Source organism: Trachypithecus francoisi, unplaced genomic scaffold (assembly GCF_009764315.1).
Source record: "Trachypithecus francoisi isolate TF-2019V2 unplaced genomic scaffold, Tfra_2.0 Contig01461, whole genome shotgun sequence".
NCBI classification, from domain to species: Eukaryota; Metazoa; Chordata; class Mammalia; order Primates; family Cercopithecidae; genus Trachypithecus; species Trachypithecus francoisi.
This window is the reverse complement of record NW_022681433.1, coordinates 15,965,200-15,983,527: the sequence shown is the minus strand read 5'-3', so window position 1 is coordinate 15,983,527 and position 18,328 is coordinate 15,965,200. Positions and strand designations below refer to the sequence as shown.

Genomic DNA, 18,328 nt, shown 5'->3' with positions numbered 1-18,328 from the left:
ACACCCCCCACTATCAACATCCCGCAACTCTGCCCCCGCACGTACACACCCCCACTATCAACATCCCGCAACTCTGCCCCCGCACGTACACCCCCCACTATCAACATCCCGCAACTCTGCCCCCGCACGTACACACTCCCCACTATCAACATCCCGCAACTCTGCCCCCGCACGTACACACCCCCACTATCAACATCCCGCAACTCTGCCCCCGCACGTACACACCCCCACTATCAACATCCCGCAACTCTGCCCCCGCACGTACACACCCCCACTATCAACATCCCGCAACTCTGCCCCCGCACGTACACCCCCCACTATCAACATCCCGCAACTCTGCCCCCACACTACACACTCCCCACTATCAACATCCCGCAACTCTGCCCCCACACGTACACACCCCCACTATCACATCCCGCAACTCTGCCCCCACGTACACACCCCCACTATCAACATCCCGCAACTCTGCCCCCACACGTACACACCCCCAGTATCAACATCCCGCAACTCTGCCCCCACACGTACACACCCCCCACTATCAACATCCCGCAACTCTGCCCCCGCACGTACACACCCCCCACTATCAACATCCCGCAACTCTGCCCCCACACGTACACACCCCCACTATCAACATCCCGCACTACCCCCCCGCACGTACACACCCCCACTATCAACATCCCGCAACTCTGCCCCCGCACGTACACACCCCCCACTATCAACATCCCGCAACTCTGCCCCCACGTACACACTCCCCACTATCACATCCCGCAACTCTGCCCCCACACGTACACACCCCCACTATCAACATCCCGCAACTCTGCCCCCACACGTACACACCCCCACTATCAACATCCCGCAACTCTGCCCCCACACGTACACACCCCCAGTATCAACATCCCGCAACTCTGCCCCCACACGTACATACCCCCACTATCAACATCCCGCAAGGCTTGTGCGGGACGGTACATTTGTTACCACTGGTGAACCTACGCTGAGACATCATTGTTAACCAAAGTCCACAGTCGACCTTAGGGTTTTGTTTTGTTTTGACAAATGTGTGAGGACCTGAATCCACAATTACAGTATCATACAGAGTGATTTCACTGCTCTAAAAATCCCGTGTGCTCTATGTAGTCACCCCTTCCTCCTCTCATACCTTGGAAACCACTGATCTTCTTATTGTCTCTAGTTTTGTTACCCACAGTGGGTGAGTCTGGCAGCTTAGTACTTGGCTGCCAAACTCACCCAGTGACCCAAAGATATCAACCCAATGACCATAACCAAGGAGGATTTAGCAAGAGAATTGTACTTCTTGTAACAAGTAAGGAGAATACCAGGAATAGTTCCCAAATCACTGTCTTCCTGCAAGACTGGGTCAGATTTTATAATCATAGGATAATGAGGTGTGATCTGATTGGATCTTGAAATGAGGTGATGCCAGGAGGCGTGATATAATTGAGTCCTGCCATGGGGTAATGCCAGAGGTTGATCTAACTGGATCCTGGATTCTGCCAGGTGGTGTCCGCTTCTTAATTTGGTCCCCTCTCCTTGGTCCAATCACTTAGGTTCCCCCTGTGGTTGCACACTTGGTTCATCTGGGCACGCTCAGGTTATATGAGGGTCGATGGCAACTGAAAAACAACTCACAACTTTATTACTTAAAAGTTGAGGCTGGGCGTGGTGGCTCATGCCTGTAATCCCACCACTTTGGGAGGCCGAGGCAGGCGGATCACCTGAGGTCAAGTGTTTGAGACCAGCCTGGCCAACGTGGTGAAACCCCATCTCTACTAAAAACACAAAATAGCCAGGCGTGGTAGCACACGCCTGTAGTCCCAGCTACCTGGGAGGCTAAGGCAGGAGAATCGCTTAAACCCGGGAGGTGGAGGTTGCGGTGAGCTGAGATCATGCCATTGCACTCCAGCCTGGGCAATAAGAGTGAATGTCCATTTCAAAAAAAATAAATTAAATAAATCAACAAATAAATTTTTAAAAAGTTGACCCAGGCACAGTGGCTCATGCCTGTAATCCCAGCACTTTGGTAGGACAAGGCGGGTGGATCACCTGAGGTCAGGAGTTCAAGACCAGCCTGGCCAACATAGTGAAACCCCGTCTCTACTAAAAGGACAAAAAATTAACTGGGAGTGGTGGTAGGCACCTGTAATCCCAGCTACTTGTGAGGCTGAGGCAGGAGAATCGCTTGAACCCGGGAGGTGGAGGTTGCAGTGAGCCGAGATTGTGCCACTGCACTCCAACCTGGGCAACAAAGAGGAAAATTCCATCAAAAAAAAAAAAAAGAAAAGTTGACCCAGGTAGATCTGATGCAGTTACAGTTTTGCCTTTTCTGGAATGTCATATAGTTGGAGTCATACAGTATGTAGCTTTTTCAGATTGGCATCTTTCATTTGGCAATAGGCATTTAAGATTCCTCTGTGTCTTTTCATGGCTTAGTAGCTCGTTTCTTTTTATTGCTGAGTAATATTCCATTGTCTGGATGTACCACAGTTTATTTATCCATTTGTCAGTTCATGTACATTTGGGTTGTTTCTACTTGTTGGCTATTACGAATAATGCAAACAAATATGTACAAGCTTTTGTCTGGACATATGTGTTCATACCTAGGAGTGTAATTGCTGGGTTATATCATAACTCTATTTTATAATAGACTTGAATGCTGGACTGTTTTCAAAAGCTGCTGCACTATTTTATTGTATTTTATTATTTTATTTTATTATTATTATTATTATTTTTTTGAGATGGAGTCTAGCTTTGTTGACCAGGCTGGAGTGCAGTGGCGCGATCTCGGCTCACTGCAAGCTCTGCTTCCTGGGTTCACACCATTCTCCTGCCTCAGCCTCCCTAGTAGCTGGGACCACAGGCACCCACCACCACACCTGGCTAATTTTTTGTATTTTAAATAGAGGCGGGGTTTCACCGTGTTAGCCAGGATGGTCTCAATCTCCTGACCTTGTGATCCACCCGCCTCGGCCTCCCACAGTGCTGGGATTACAGGCATGAGCCACCGCACCTGTCTGCTGCTGCACTATTTTATGTTCCCACCAGCAATGTATGAGGGCTCCAGTGTCTCTACATCCTTGTCAACACTTGATACTATCTGTCTTTGGTTGTAGCGATCCTGGTGGGTGTGAAGTGGTGTCTCGTTGTGGTTTTGATAAGGGTCTAGTATCAGGAATGCTTTTTATAGCACTTTTTTTTCCCCTCTAGTGAAAGATCCAGTCACATACTATATTCAATTGTCATGTCTTTTGAGTCACTTTTAATCTAGCTCTAATATTTTTAGATTCTTTTCCTCAAAGCCCAACATTTATTGGCAAAGGCATTTTTAGAAAATAATATACTTCAAGTATCATTTTGAATTCTCAAAACAACCTACACGAACAGTATCCTTGGTCTTTCTGAGGTAGCACCTCACTCATTTTCTTGGCACAAACCACTCCTTTTGTTTTTCTTCATACTACAGAAGAGACACAGCATTTTACAAATTTCCCTTTACTGTTTCTTGAGTGCCTTGAAAATTCCGAATCCCGCAAACAAGCAAGAAGGAGGTTCCTGATCGACAGGATTAAACAAGAAGCCCCCTCTTCCTTCAAAATTCCAGCTGCCCCTGGCCAGGCACAATAGCTCACACCTGCAATCGCAGCACTCTGGAAGGCCAAGGCAAGAAGATTGCCTGAGCCCAGGGGTTCAAGACAGCCTAGGCAATGTAGTGAGACTCCATCTCTACCAAAAAAGAAAAAAGAAAAAAATTACCCTGGTGTGGTGGTGTACACTTGTGGTCCCAGTTACTTAGGAAGCTGAGGTGGGAGGATTGCTTGAGTGGGGGAGGTTGAGGCTGCAGTGAGCAGTGATGGTGCCACTGCACTCCAGCGTGGCTGACAGAGCAAGACCCTGTCTCAAAAAAAAGAAAAAAAAAAAAAAATTCCAGCTGTCCTGGAAACCTGTTCAGTCCTCTCAGGGGATAATTGGACAGCCACAGTCCCCTCTTCATTGCCCCTCACCCTAGCATACTTTAGGCAGCCAATGTTATTCCCTTGTGATTCTATTTTAGGGAGTTTTTCCATAGGCACTAATTCCCATGTTAGAGGCCACAATGGGGTACAGCATACATTTCCCTTGGTTCCCACCCATTGAAGTTGGCAAGGCAGTATCAGCATGAGCAATCGTCTTCATCCTGTGAGTGGCATGAAACAAAACACTCAACCAGTGACAGATTTAAATGTTCAAAAATAGGCAGTCATGTCACTTTCCCCACACAAATGCAAACGCCCCCTAGAGTGGCCAGAACAAGAGCTGCCGTGATTCCAACTGGAAGAACACTTGTGCTGTTTATAGTCAAACAGCTTGTAATCGTCTGCTTCCTTCCTCCCTCCATCCTTTCATCGGAAGGAAGAACCATCTGCCTCCCTCCTCATTCTTCCCCGCCTCTCCTTCATCTCTGCAGGTTGACTTGAAGCCTGCCGGAAGTGAAGAACAGAAGGCAAAGTGCAGTCTTCTCTCTTAGGCACATCAGCTTCTTGCCTACACAGCTGGATGGATAACCCACTCTTTCCTGACACAATGGTCTTTCTCTACGTATCAGAACTTACCTACTCATCGATTGTAACTAGGTTTTGTCTTTCCTATTTCCTGGCCTTTATTCATGATTCTTGGCCTTTATTCATCCTTCCACTTGGAATTCATCTGCTCACCAAAATCTTAGCCTCTGTGCAAGAGTAAACTCAAATGCCATTTCCTACCGGCAGCCTCCTCTGCTTTGCTCCTCCCCCAGGACACCTAGCACATAGAGGATGCTTGAGCAATACTTGTTGAATGAGTGAATGAACGAAGGAAGAATGAAATATTCATTGCCTCTGTTGCTTTATGTAACTCTTGTTAAAGTCACAGAGTATTACAGTACAAGTGGTCCTGGGACATCCAGTCCACAGGAGATGAGTTACTTTGTAAGTCAGGGTATGACAGCTGAAGGCTGTCACAGGTTGGTGGACTAAATGAATTTGAACTTTACATCTTCCTATTCTGTCTGTGCTAGGAAACTGGAGACAGAGATATGTATGCTTCACAGAGCCCCTTGGCCCCGACTCTTCTGTTTTATGCAGACAAGGATGTGGTCTTGCTGATGCTGAGTTCGTTCAGGAAACAGAAGTCCGATGTTTGCAAATATTTCTTTAAATGGAAGCATTAAGTGTAGAGGTTGTTTGTGTAAGTTCTTCCTGAGAAGTGTTGAGAGTTCAAGTATAACATGCCCATGGCAGACGACAAGATCAAGCTGCTCAGACTCAGCTAGACTCTACCTTGCATGGTCAGGGGCACTGGAAGCTGTACCCTCCTCCTGCCTCTCACCTTCAGTCCCTGTCTCCAGTCATCACACTGCTCTGCAGTGCTCAAGAAGCTGTGCCGGGTCATGCCCCTGATGGTGCTAAGTTTCTGTAGCTGTGGGTAATTATATTGGGCTTATAGCATGATGTGGGATAGATGCCAGAAATAAAGCCCTTGCCCTCTGTCATAGACTGAATTGTGTCCCCCTCCAAATTCACATGTTGAAGTCCTAACCCCCATTACCTCAGAATGTGGCTGTATTTGGAGACTGGGTCCTTAAAGAGTTACATGAATTAAAATGAGGTCATTAAGGCAGACCCTTATCCAATACTACTAGTGTCCTTATAAGAAGAGGAGATTTGGACACAGAGATATGCAGAGTACGATGATGTGAAGACACAGGGAAAAGCGGGATGTCCACAAGCCAAGGAGAGAGGCCTTGGGAGAAAAAACTCTGCTGGCGTCTTCATCTTGGACTTGCAGCCCCCAGAGCTGTGAGAAAATAAATGTCTGTTGTTTAAGCCTCCCAGGCGATGGTACTTTGTTATGGCAGGCCCAGCCAACTGATACTTCTTTGATGAGGTTTCTTGTGGAGAGTTATATACATGGCTCATCCCCTCTCTTATGCTGGAAGGCATCGTGCACGAACCCATGCCTCCAGATCATAATGTGCTCTCCAAGGAGGACCTGGGGCTGTTCTCTTTCCTTATGGAAGGGATGCAAATGTCCATCCCCAAGTGACTCTTTTTTTTTTTTTTTTTTTTTTGAGACGGAGTCTCACTCTGCCGCCCAGGCTGGAGTGCTGTGGCCGGATCTCAGCTCACTGCAAGCTTCGCCTCTCCAGTTCACACCATTCTCCTGCCTCAGCCTCCCAAGTAGCTGGGACTACAGGCGCCACCACCTTGCCTGGCTAATTTTTTGTATTTTTTAGTAGAGATGGGGTTTCACCGTGTTAGCCAGGATGGTCTCGATCTCCTGACCTCGTGATCCGCCCGTCTCGGCCTCCCAAAGTGCTGGGATTACAGGCTTGAGCCACCGCGCCCGGCCTCTTTCCACTTTGAAACAAAGAGGAGCTGGAAGAATTTGCCATTAAACTTTTAATAATAGTCACGTGTCTTCCTTATGCATTTTTATATTTGCTTGTACCTTTGTTCAATAGAAAATGACAAATGCATGACTCTCCAGCCCCACCCACTCAGTTCCCACGTTCCCAGCTGATTCAGTGTTCTCTGATCCACTGTCTCCCCTGGCTTGTCTCATCACTCCAACATAGGTGCTCACATGCACGTGCTTTGCCACTTCCAAGGGCATAGGATGAGGTGAGGAATGAATTGACAGTGTTGGGTTCTGGACTTATCCACCTGCTGCTGGCACGGTCATCCGTAGAGGCAAAAGGAGTCTCCGGTTGGTCATCACACTTGGCATTCTAGAGCGTTTGAACATTTTTCATGAATGCTGACTCATTTAGTCATCAAAGGAACCCTGCAAATTAAGCAGAGTGAAACTATTATTTTCATTTTCAGGAGGAAACTGGGGCTTAGAAAGATGACATGCCATGTGTAGGGTCTCATAGTAAGGATGAGGGAGCACAGAGACGAGAGCCTTCTTTTAGTCACCACTCCTACGCTCTCCCATGCCTTGTGCAAACGTAAAGAACTCTGTGCCCTTGGTTTTTCCGTCACCAGCATTAAACTGGCTTATCTGGTGACATAGTAAGAGTGTGACAGCAACCACTTATGCAGTGCTGATGATGATCCAGGCACCTTTCTATGTAAATGCTGTACACGGATTCACATCTAACACCTTTAAGAAGTTAAGTCCTGTTATCGTCGCCCGCATTTTACAAATGCGGAGACTGAGGTGTGGAGAAGTTATATCGCTGGCCCAAGTTTACACAGCTGTCAACAGGCAGACACAGCCTTCACACCCAGGCAGTCGGGGTGCAGGCTCTGCTCTCTTAGCTACGGTGCCATAACTGCCCGTCACCTCTGTCTGTGGCCTCTGTCTGTGGTCAGGATGGTCAAGACCACATGGAGGCCAGGAAGGTTGTTACCTGACATATGGACAGAACCTTTGTGTCCTCCCGAGATTCGTAATTCAAAACCTTCCCCACTAATGTGATGGTATTGGGAGGTGGGGACTTTAGAGGTGATTAGAATAAGGGGGTTTCTGAGGAAAGGGCCCTCATATCGGGATTAGTGTCCTTATAGGAAGGGACACCAGAGAGCTGGCTTCCTCTCTCTGCCCCGTGAGGACACGGTGAGGAGGTGCAATCCAGGAATCAGGAAGAATCTGCTGGAGCCTTGATCTTGGATGTCCCGGTATCCAGAATGATAAGAAATTGCTGTTATGTAAGCCGCTTGGTCTGAGGTGTTTTGTTACAGCAGCCGGGGCTGACTAAGATGACTGCCATCCCCCTCCATTAAGTGAGCACTCTATGCCCCAAATCAAGCCCTGGAATGCCCCAAAGTCTCAGCTCCCTGGAGCCCGAGCTCCTATCCCTCCAGCTAGGATCAGCTGTTCCTGGTGTCCCTCCATCTGGTGTGGCTTCATGTTCCCAGTGAAGCGGGCCAAACTAGGTCAGTGACAGCAGGAACGGGTGGCCTGCGCTTCCTGCGTCTTCCCGCTCCCTGAGCAATCTGGTCCAGTGGCTGAGAACAGTATCTCCCCAGGCTGCTGCAAAGCCCTGCTGAGAAGGATAGTGATTCAGACTGAGTGTGTCTTAATGGTTCTGCCTGCTCCTTCTTTGCGTGTGTCAGAGCCTGCTGCTCTGAAGAGGTTTTCAAACTCACAGAAACAATGGGGCTGGCAGTTTTCAGCACAGAACTTGTGCTCACCAGAGGGGACAGGGCTCTTAGGGCAGTGAGAACCCAGGGTATGCCAGGAGAGCTTCCAATAGCAGAGAGAAAGAACTTGGATATTTGTAGCCTTGGCTCCTCACCGGCTGTATGACCCTGGAGAGTATAGTCATCACAGTAGCACTTATGGGCCACTCATTATGAGTCAGGCCCTTTGCTAAGCATTTTGCCCATATGCTGTTGTTCACTCCTCACAGCGACCTGGGGAGAGCGTCTCATTTTAATGGATAAGGATATTGAGGTCCAGGGACAAGGAGGCTGAGTTATTTGCTCAAGGTCATACATTTAGTAAACAGCTAGGATTTGATCAAGATTGTTCCTTGTTCTCTCTCTCCTTTCCTCCCTCCCATCCACGCTCTCTCTCTCCTTTCTTTCCTCTTTCTCTTTTTTCCACTCAACAAATATTTGTAGCATCTGTCTGATGCTATGTCAACAGGGAGATACAATAGTGAACACGACATTTTGGTCCCCACCTGATGCTAACTACGCTCTGTTGTCTCCCACGCCATTTAAGCGTTTTCCTGCCAAGCCCTGCGTGGAGAAAATGACCCCTGTGAGGCCCCCACTGGGGTTCAGAAAGCAATACCCCAAAGTCTGGCACTTTGCTATGCAGAGAGGACTTAGAAGCTCCTCAAAATCAACGTTCGTGTAACCTCACCTTGTCCTCTTCCTCCTCCCTACATCAAGTGCAGAGAAGGGCTCTCTGAAATTTCCTTATCTGGCCAATAAAGCTTTTTTTCCAAAGGAAATGAAATTGTTTTAAGACTTCCTCCCTAGGGATCCCATCAAGTAACCAGGAAAGATAAACTGAAAGAGAAAAGGCTGGGTGTCATCAACACACCCAGACAGATTTTTCATCTATTCCTTTGAGGCCAGCTGGAAGAGATGACTTGGGAGATTTTATCTGCATAATAAGACACCTTTTGTTCCTGTGCAGCTCCACCCCTCACCTTCCCTAATGCCTGCCTCCCACCTCCCAGGTCCTTAAGTCTCTTCCCTATGAAGAGAGTATTTAAGCCTCAACCATCTGGCCCTCTTTGAGTTCGTATTGTATATGACTCCTGTGGACACACATGCTTGTAAATACATTTTATACGCCCTTTTCCTGTTAATCACCTTTCGTCAGTTGATTTTTCAGCAAACCTTCAGAAAACAAAGGAAAAGTCATCCCTTTGCTCCCACACCCCAACGGTCTTCCCTTGGCTTTTGGATGCATTCAGAAGTGGGCATAATGAGACTGAGAAGCAGGAAGTATCTGGGCACTTGGGTACACCTGTTTGAAGCTTGGGGAGAGATTGGGGAATCAACCTTCAGGAGTGAATGAGTCTGTCCAAAATGAAGTGTGTAGTGGAGGACAAGAGGGATGATGAACCAAGGGTGGAACCAGGATGGTGGCAAGGCTGTGGGAATTAATGGATGGGTGAAGAAGAGAAAGCCCATGACAGGGCTATGAAGGAACATCAGAGAGGTGGGGGAAGAACCAGAAGAGAGTATTGTCCTGGAAGTCAAGGTAGGCGTAAGTGCCAAGTTATGGGGTATGTTCAACAGGATTACGTGGCAACCTGATACTTTAGCCTTCTTCAGCAACATTTGTTTTTTTCTAATACACAGAATTCCTGCTCCTATTTCTTTTGATTTCCTTTTCCTCTTTAATAAAGTGGAAGGGGCCGGGCGCGGTGGCTCAAGCCTGTAATCCCAGCACTTTGGGAGGCCGAGACGGGCGGATCACGAGGTCAGGAGATCGAGAGACCATCCTGGCTAACATGGTGAAACCCCGTCTCTACTAAAAATACAAAAAAAAAAAACTAGCCGGGCGAGGTGGCGGGCGCCTGTAGTCCCAGCTACTTGGGAGGCTGAGGCAGGAGAATGGCGTGAACCCCGCAGGCGGAGCTTGCAGTGAGCCGAGATTGCGCCACTGCACTCCAGTCTGGGCGACAGAGCGAGACTCCGCCTCAAAAAAAAAAAAAAAAAAAAAAAAAAAAAAAAAATAAAGTGGAAGGAAAAGCTCTGACTCCAGTCACCTGGACTCACTCCCTCAATGCCAACGCACTTTTGCCAGGTCCTTCTATATCCTTCCTGTGGTATTCTCTCCAGCTAATTTTTTGCGAAAGTAAAATTGTCAACTTATTTACCTGTTCAACTGCTAGATGGAATTGTGTTGAAGTTCCATTTATACAAAAATACCCCAAATTCTGGTTTTTGTAAGTTTTGCATAATTCTTAATGTAATGTTGCAAATACAATACATTTTGCATTATTCTCCACTTAGAGTAGGATTGGTGGTTTGAAACGGATGTTCCCTTCCCTTCTGAGAACTGCCAAAATTTCCTATTCCTGGCCTGAGGGATAGCCCATTGGCAGAATGAGAAGGTTGACACATGTGAAAATCAGTGAGCAATCTAGTTAATAACTCTGCCAGCTTCCTGGTGTTCAGAAAGATCACTCACTTGGATTAATTCCCCAGTTAAGTGTCCTTTTCACCATGGCAGCTTTCAATATTTGAGCAAAGCTTTACCAGGCAGGATTGCCACCCAAGAGAGCAGGGCATGGTTTTGCCATCACGCTAGGCACTGGGCTCTGCCATTTCCACCTCAGGGACATCTTGCCAGGTCCTCACCACGAGCTTTGGGTTCTCATTCTTCCTCCCTCACCTGGGCCCTTCGCAGAACTTTCTGCATGGAAGGTCAGAGCCAATACGTCTGGTGTAGCACAGTCTTCAAGTTTTATTTTTTGAAATGTGTATGTTTTCATATAGTTAGAAATTTTTTAAAATGTAAAGAAGTATAAAGTGAAAATCTTGACTTCTATTCTTGTATTCATTCACCCAGTTTGCGCTCCTCCCCATGTATCCAAAGGTAACCACTTGTATTAGTTTCCAGCTCAAACAGCGTGCTCTCCATGGACCAGCATCTACTCCTCCCGCTGGGTCCCATTGCTCCTTTCTCTGACTTCCTGAGTTCGCTGGCACCTGTGTGAGAGAGTACCCTATGTTATAATAAGCTGTTTGTCTGTATATCAGGAGTCAGCAAACTTTTCCTATAAAGGGTCAGATGGTAAATATTTAGGCTTAGGGGACAAGAGGCAAAATTGAGGCGATTATATATGTCTTTATGACGAAAGAGAATAGATTTCCACAATATCATTATTGATAAATTCAAAATATAAGAAAAACTGAGTATAATGTTTTGTAATTCAGGTCTACTAATGAGAACAATGTTTTTAATTTATGAACATTGTATCTGGGCATGATGACTCACATCTGTAATCCAGTACTTTGGGAGGCCAAGGCAGGAGGATTGCTTGAGGTCAAGAGTTTGAGACTAGCCTGAACAATAAAGCGAGACCCCATTTCTACAAAATAAATGAAAAAATAAAAAAGCAAAATTAAAAAAAAAAATTAGCTGGGTACGATGGCATGTGCCTATGGTCCCAGCTACTTGGGAGGCTGAGGCAGGAAGATCCCTTGAACCCAGGAGGTCGAGGCTGTAGTGAGCTATAATGGCTCCACTGGACTGCAGCCTGGGTGACAGAGTATGACCTTGTTTCCAAAAAACATATAAAAATAAATAAAATTTATGGACATTGAAATTAGAATTCCATACAATTTTACATCACAAAATATTCTTCTTTTGATCTTTAAAAAAAATTTTAAAATGTAAAAATGTTTCTCAGCTTGTGGTGTATACAAAAACAAGGAGCAGCCAGATTTGGCCTGCAAACCGTACTGATTCCTGCCCTCCAGGATGTCATCTTCTCCTTGAAAGCAGGGTTTATCTTAGTGTTCCCTGTGACAGCTTGCAAAATCTCAATGCATATTCATTCACCACAAGGGTCTTGTGCAGCAAGTAATGACAGCTTTCTCACAGACGCTAAACGGAGAACTTCACATTTGCTATCTTACTTAAGGTTCACAGCAGCCTTATGAGGCACTATCATTATCCTCTATTACTGATGAAGCAATGGAGGAACAAGGAGCGAGTCTGTCCTACTCTGCCATGAAGCTGTTATGCAGTAGAGTTATGAAGCTGTTAAATCTGCTGGCCCAGTCACACGCAGTGACTCACGCCTGTAATCCCAGTACTTTGGGAGGCTGAGGCGGGCGGATCACTTGAGGTCAGGAGTTCGAGACCGGCCTGGCCAACATGCTGAAACCCCCATCTCTACTAAAAATACTAAAATTAGCTGGGCATGGTGGCATGTGCCTGTAATCCCAGTTACACAGGACACTGAGGCAGGAGAATCACTTGAACCCAGGAGGCAGAGGTTGCAGTGAGCAGAGATCGTACCACTGCACTCCAACCTGGGTGATAGAGTGAGACTCCATCTCAAACAAACAAACAAACAAACAAACAAAAAGTCTGTCAGCCGCTACAGCCCACAGACCAAACAGCACCCAGACTGCTTTCAGTGGGAGCAGGAGCAGAGACCCAGATCTGAGAGCAATTTCTTGGAGCTCCAGACTCACGACCTGGAGAAAGCTGGTCTCTAGAAAGAAGGAGTTACCTGAGTGCAAGCAGAAAAAGTAAGCGTCAACAGTCACCAGCATCTTCCGGAAGCTCAGGACTAGGCATTGATCCTAGAACAAGTTTCTTGCACCCCACATTTCAACAGGGGCAAGAGTAACCCAATAGCTTTATTTTATTTTATTTTATTATTTTTTTTTTTCTGAGACGGAGTCTCGCTCTGTCGCCCAGGCTGGAGTGCAATGGCCGGATCTCAGCTCACTGCAAGCTCTGCCTCCCGGGTTTATGCCATTCTCCTGCCTCAGCCTCCCGAGTAGCTGGGACTACAGGCGCCCGCCACCTCGCCCGGCTAATTTTTTGTATTTTTTAGTAGAGACGGGGTTTCACTGTGTTAGCCAGGATGGTCTCGATCTCCTGACCTCGTGATCCGCCCGTCTCGGCCTCCCAAAGTGCTGGGATTACAGGCTTGAGCCACCGCGCCCGGCCAGCTTTATTTTAATTAAAAAATTGTTTTTTATTTTTTAATTTTTATTTATTTATTTATTTTGAGACGGAGTCTCGCTCTGTCGCCCAGGCTGGAGTGCAGTGGCGCGATCTCGGCTCACTGCAGGCTCCGCCTCCTGGGTTTACGCCACTCTCCTGCCTCAGCCTCCCTAGTAGCTGGGACTACAGGCGCCCGCCACCTCGCCTGGCTAGTTTTTTGTATTTTTTTTTAGTAGAGACGGGGTTTCACCGGGTTAGCCAGGATGGTCTCGATCTCCTGACCTCGTGATCCGCCCGTCTCGGCCTCCCAAAGTGCTGGGATTACAGGCTTGAGCCACCGCGCCCGGCCTGTTTTTTATTTTTTTAGGAGACAGGGTCTCACTCTGTCACCCAGGCTGAAGTGCAGTGGCAAGATCACAGCTCACTGTAGCCTGGAACTTCCGGGCTCAAGTGATCCTCTTGCCTCAGCCTCCTAAGTAGCAGGGACTACAGACATGAGTCATGGCACCCAGCTAATTTAAAAAATTTTTTTGTAGACGGCCAGGTGCAGTGGCTCACTCTTGTAATCCTAACACTTTGGGAGGCTGAAGCGAGTGGATCACCTGAGGTCAGGAGTTCGAGACCAGCCTGGCCAACATGGCAAAACCTTGTCTCTACTAAAAATATAAAAATCAGTTGGGTGTGGCGGCATGCACCTGTAATCCCAGCTCCTCGGGAGGCTGAGGCAGGAGAAATGCTTGTACCCAGGAGGCAGAGGTTGCAGTGAGCTGAGATTGCGCCACTGCATTCCAGCCTGGGCGCCTTTTATTTTTTTTATTTTTAGAGATGGGATCTCACTTGTTGCCCAGGTTGGTCTCAAACACCTGGCCTAAAGCAGTCTTCCCACTTCTATCTCTCAAAATGCTGGGATTACAAGCATGAGCCACCAAGCCTGGCCAATCCAGTAGTTTTGACTGACTTCACATTGAATCGGGTTGGTGTTTTTCCTTTATGTAACAAAATTTTATTTCCTAATAGAGCTAGGCATGCTGTTATACATATACAAAAAAAAAAAAAAATTTAGTACTGAAGCTTTTAAAATGTTGGTATACAAGACTATTTTGTAATGTAGGAAAATGTTTTTCATCTGTGGCTAACTAGAAAAAGCAGGTGAGAAACAATGTGGAGACCATGCTCCTGTTTAAATAATCAATGTGCAGAGCAGGAGAGAAAGAGGATGCACCTGAACACCACACGCCACAGTGTGCATCCCGGGGTGGGAAGATTATGGTGTTACTTTCTTCCTTGTGCTTATGTGCATTTCTATGGCTTTTCTTCCAAAAACCAATTACTTTTGTAAAATGTTCATTTAAAAAGAAGCTACTGCCAAGGATTAGACAGGCTGCAATGACCATGCTATGGCATAAACAACTGGAAACTGGATGTGCTCACTCCTGTGTGTGCCTGGCAGTTATGTCAAATGTATTACATTCAGTGCTTGATGTGAGTTCCTTTTTTTTTTCTGGAATGTGTATTCATTTGACAATGTGAAATAGTTTCGTGAGAAAAATGTACCTGTTGAGGCTAAAATTTGACTTTGAATTGCTTTGAATTATAAACTCTGTAAGTAGTATTTTTTTTGAGGGGGAGGGGGATCTAGGATTTGGTTCCTCTTTTTACTCTGTTAGGAAACTGGTTCCAAACTGCTAAAACGTTCATAATGTTCAAATAGCTTCGTGAACAAACTAAATTTACAGAAGGAAGAGTCATACCTCTTGAATCAGCATCTTGAAGACATTCACTCACTAGACCATCTTCCCATTGGAGTAGTGCCATTTTGCCTTTTGCCAAAGGGCTTTCACTGTGTGGTTTGGATTTAATAAAGGGCAGAATGAAATTTCGTGTATGCAGTTTCCCACTGGTTTGAGTCAGTGGGTCACTGCTTTGGTGCAAAACCAAAATTACAAGACACAATGTATTAAGGGCTGAGGGGGCATCTTTTGCTTCCTTGGCCACAGCTTAATGCCTGCGCAGGAGCTCCTTAGCTTAATTTCAGCAATATAGTTTCACATGAAGCATCTTCTTAAGTTACTGGTTTTCTTTTCATATGCAGACACTTCAAGACTTCTATATCCGAGTGAATTTTGTTCTTCAAAGTACTTCCTGTGAAGTAATCCACTTTTCTTAAAGCTGATAGTATTCTTCAAAGTGTTTTTGAAACTCTTCTTTCGTAATTGTTCTCTGAACCAGCCTACAAACTGTAATAAAAACAGTCTTTTTACTTTATAGTTATGCCAGACATACAAATCAAAATGGCATTTCCCTATCTGGGAGAAAATAAAATTATATTCTTAATGACATGTTATGCCAAAATAAAAAACAAATGGATAAAATATTAAACAATATAAAAATGAAAACATGAAAATGTGAGAGGAAATTGTGAGAGAAAATTGTTTTACTAATCTCAGAATGGTGAAGATCTTTTTAAATATGACACAAACATATGTATCAGTCAGGGTTCTCCAAAGAAACAGAACCAATAAGAGATCTATCAATCTATTTTCAATCAATAGATATATTGAGAGTGAGATAAAAAGATGGAGATTCAGATAAGAGTTGATGATATTGCAATCTTGAGATAGAAAGCTGAAAATTTAGACAGGTTTCCATGTTGCAGTCTTTTTTTTTCTGAGATGGAGTCTCACTCTGTCACCCAGGCTGGAGTGCAGTGGCGTGATCTCTGCTCACTGCCACCTCCACCTCCCAGGTTCAAGAGATTCTCCTGCATCAGCCTCCTGAGTAGCTAGGATTACAGGCATGTACCACCACACCCAACTAGTTTTTGTATTTTTATTAGAGTTGAGGTTTCACCACATTGGCCAGGCTGGTCTTGAACTACTGACCTCAAGTGATCCTCACTCCTCGGCCTCCCAAAGTGCTGGAATTACAGGTGTGAGCCACCCCGCCCAGACTTCCATGTTGCATTCTTGAGGAGAATTCCTTCTTCTTTCAGGAAACTCGGTTTTGCTCTTAAGGCCGTCAGCTGATTGGATGAGGCCCACCCCTGTTACTGAAGTCATCTGCTTGACTCAGAGTCCTCTCACTCAAATGTTGTTGCTGTTGTTGTTTTTGAGACAGAGTCTCGCTCTGTCACTCAGGCTGGAGTGCAGTGGCTCAATTTAAGCTCACCGTAACCTCCGCCTCCCGGCTCAAGTGATTACTACAGGGATGGCCCACCACACCCAGCTAATTTGATCCTCCTGCCTCGGCCTCCCAAAGTGCTGGGATTACAGGCATGAGCCACTGTGCCCAGTTGTCTGCTGACTTAAAACGTTAATCACCCCTAAAAAAATACCTCCACAGCCACCTCTAGATTAGCATTTGACTAAACAACTGGCACCATAGCCTAGCCGAGTTGACACATAACATTAATCATCACAACACAGAAACAGTAAAACAGGAGGCTGCCAATCTGACTACAGACAGACACAAAAAGTGGCCCACAGGCCCGCGGCCACAGGGCGTGCATTCCAGCAGCCTTGCTGTCAGTGCATGGCTAACTCAGCCTGTCTTTATCCTTCTAAACAGCAGTTTGAAATGAAACACGGACTTGAGAAACAGCCCGTTTTTTCCCCTAACGGCTTTTTAAAAGATGTATTTAAAATAAAAATTATTAGACTGAGAATAGATGCTGAGCAGTTCTCCAGCAGCAGCATGATCGATGTGTCTGGCATGTGGAGACACTTATTGCTTTATCTTGCTCTTGGGCTGTTTCTTGTTTGGGGAAGAGGTTTTGAATGAGAAACCATGTGTTAGTCCAGATGTCACTTTGTATTCGATATTAATTGTTCACACCACTTGACACTGATTTTTTAAATTATAAACTGTTTTTTTTTTTTCATGAATTGTCTCCATTTAATTGAATTTTAAAAAGTTTTTTTTTTTTTTTTTTTTTTTGTTTTTTTTTTTGTTTTTTTTTTTGAGACGGAGTCTCGCTCTGTCACCCAGGCTGGAGTACAGTGGCCGGATCTCAGCTCACTGCAAGCTCCGCCTCCCGGGTTTACGCCATTCTCCTGCCTCAGCCTCCCAAGTAGCTGGGACTACAGGCGCCCGCCACCTCGCCCGGCTAGTTTTTGTATTTTTAGTAGAGACGGGGTTTCACCGTGTTAGCCAGGATGGTCTCGATCTCCTGACCTCGTGATCCGCCCGTCTCGGCCTCCCAAAGTGCTGGGATTACAGGCTTGAGCCACCGCGCCCGGCCAAAAAGTTTTAAACTGAGAAAAAAGTTCTGCTGTGTGCGGCTTTCTTTTGTAATAGAGAAGTGTTTGGGAGTTTCCATTGGATTTATTGCTATGTATGTTAAAAGAACGCAGGGTGGCAAATCATAGTGAATATGGGAATAGTCATCACAGTGGTTTTGACTCACTAAACTTCTGCAGGGGTGGTCGATAAGGTTTAGCTTTAGGAAGTTGGTTTGCATAAGCTTTCTCCAGAACTCTGGACACTTATTATGGACCTCAGATTATGCTTATCTTTTTTTCTCCCCCCCAAGATGGAGTCTCGCTGTGTCACTCAGGCTGGAGTATGCAGTGGTGTAATCTCGACTCATTGCAACCTCCACCTCCCTGGTTCAAGGGATTCTCCTGCCTCAGTCTTCTGAATAGCTGGGATTACATGTCTGGCTAATTTTTGCTTTGTTTTGTATTTTTAGAAGAGACAGGGTTTCACCAGGTTGGCCAGGTTCGTCTCGAACTCCTGACCTCAAGTGATCCGCCCGCCTAGGTCTCCCAAATTGCTGGGATTACAGGTGTGAGCCACTGTGCCCAGCGGAATGATGCATTCTTTAAAAGAACCTCCAATATAAAGCTTTTACAAATATTAATCTCTGAGGGAAAAAATAGCAGCAGCTCTTTTTTTTTTTTTTAGAAGAAAACTAGGTGGAAATTTCTTATATAGCTGCCTTTCTTCCTGAGAGGAACATCACATGCCTTAGTTCTATTTGTGAAGTATAATTTCCTCTTTTGGCCATTTAGTCTCACAAAAGAAGAATTTCAATGGTGTTAGTAATAACTGGGGGAAAAAAAGGAAAAAACAGGTAAGAAAAAGCAGTGCACAAAATGTACCATAAACATAGTGAAAAATAAAAATGGATTGTAATTAGGGCTGAGGACTCCTCCTTGCTAAGTCACGTCTGGTTGCAGTGAAGTGTGTG

The 18,328-nt window shown here is 45.8% G+C and overlaps 1 long non-coding RNA gene across 1 annotated transcript in view; it reads left to right on the top strand.

The window, feature by feature from the left end:
• The window catches only part of LOC117098108, a 105,050-nt gene that overhangs the window by 14,180 nt on the left and 72,542 nt on the right, over nt 1-18,328 (top strand). The window lies entirely within an intron of this gene.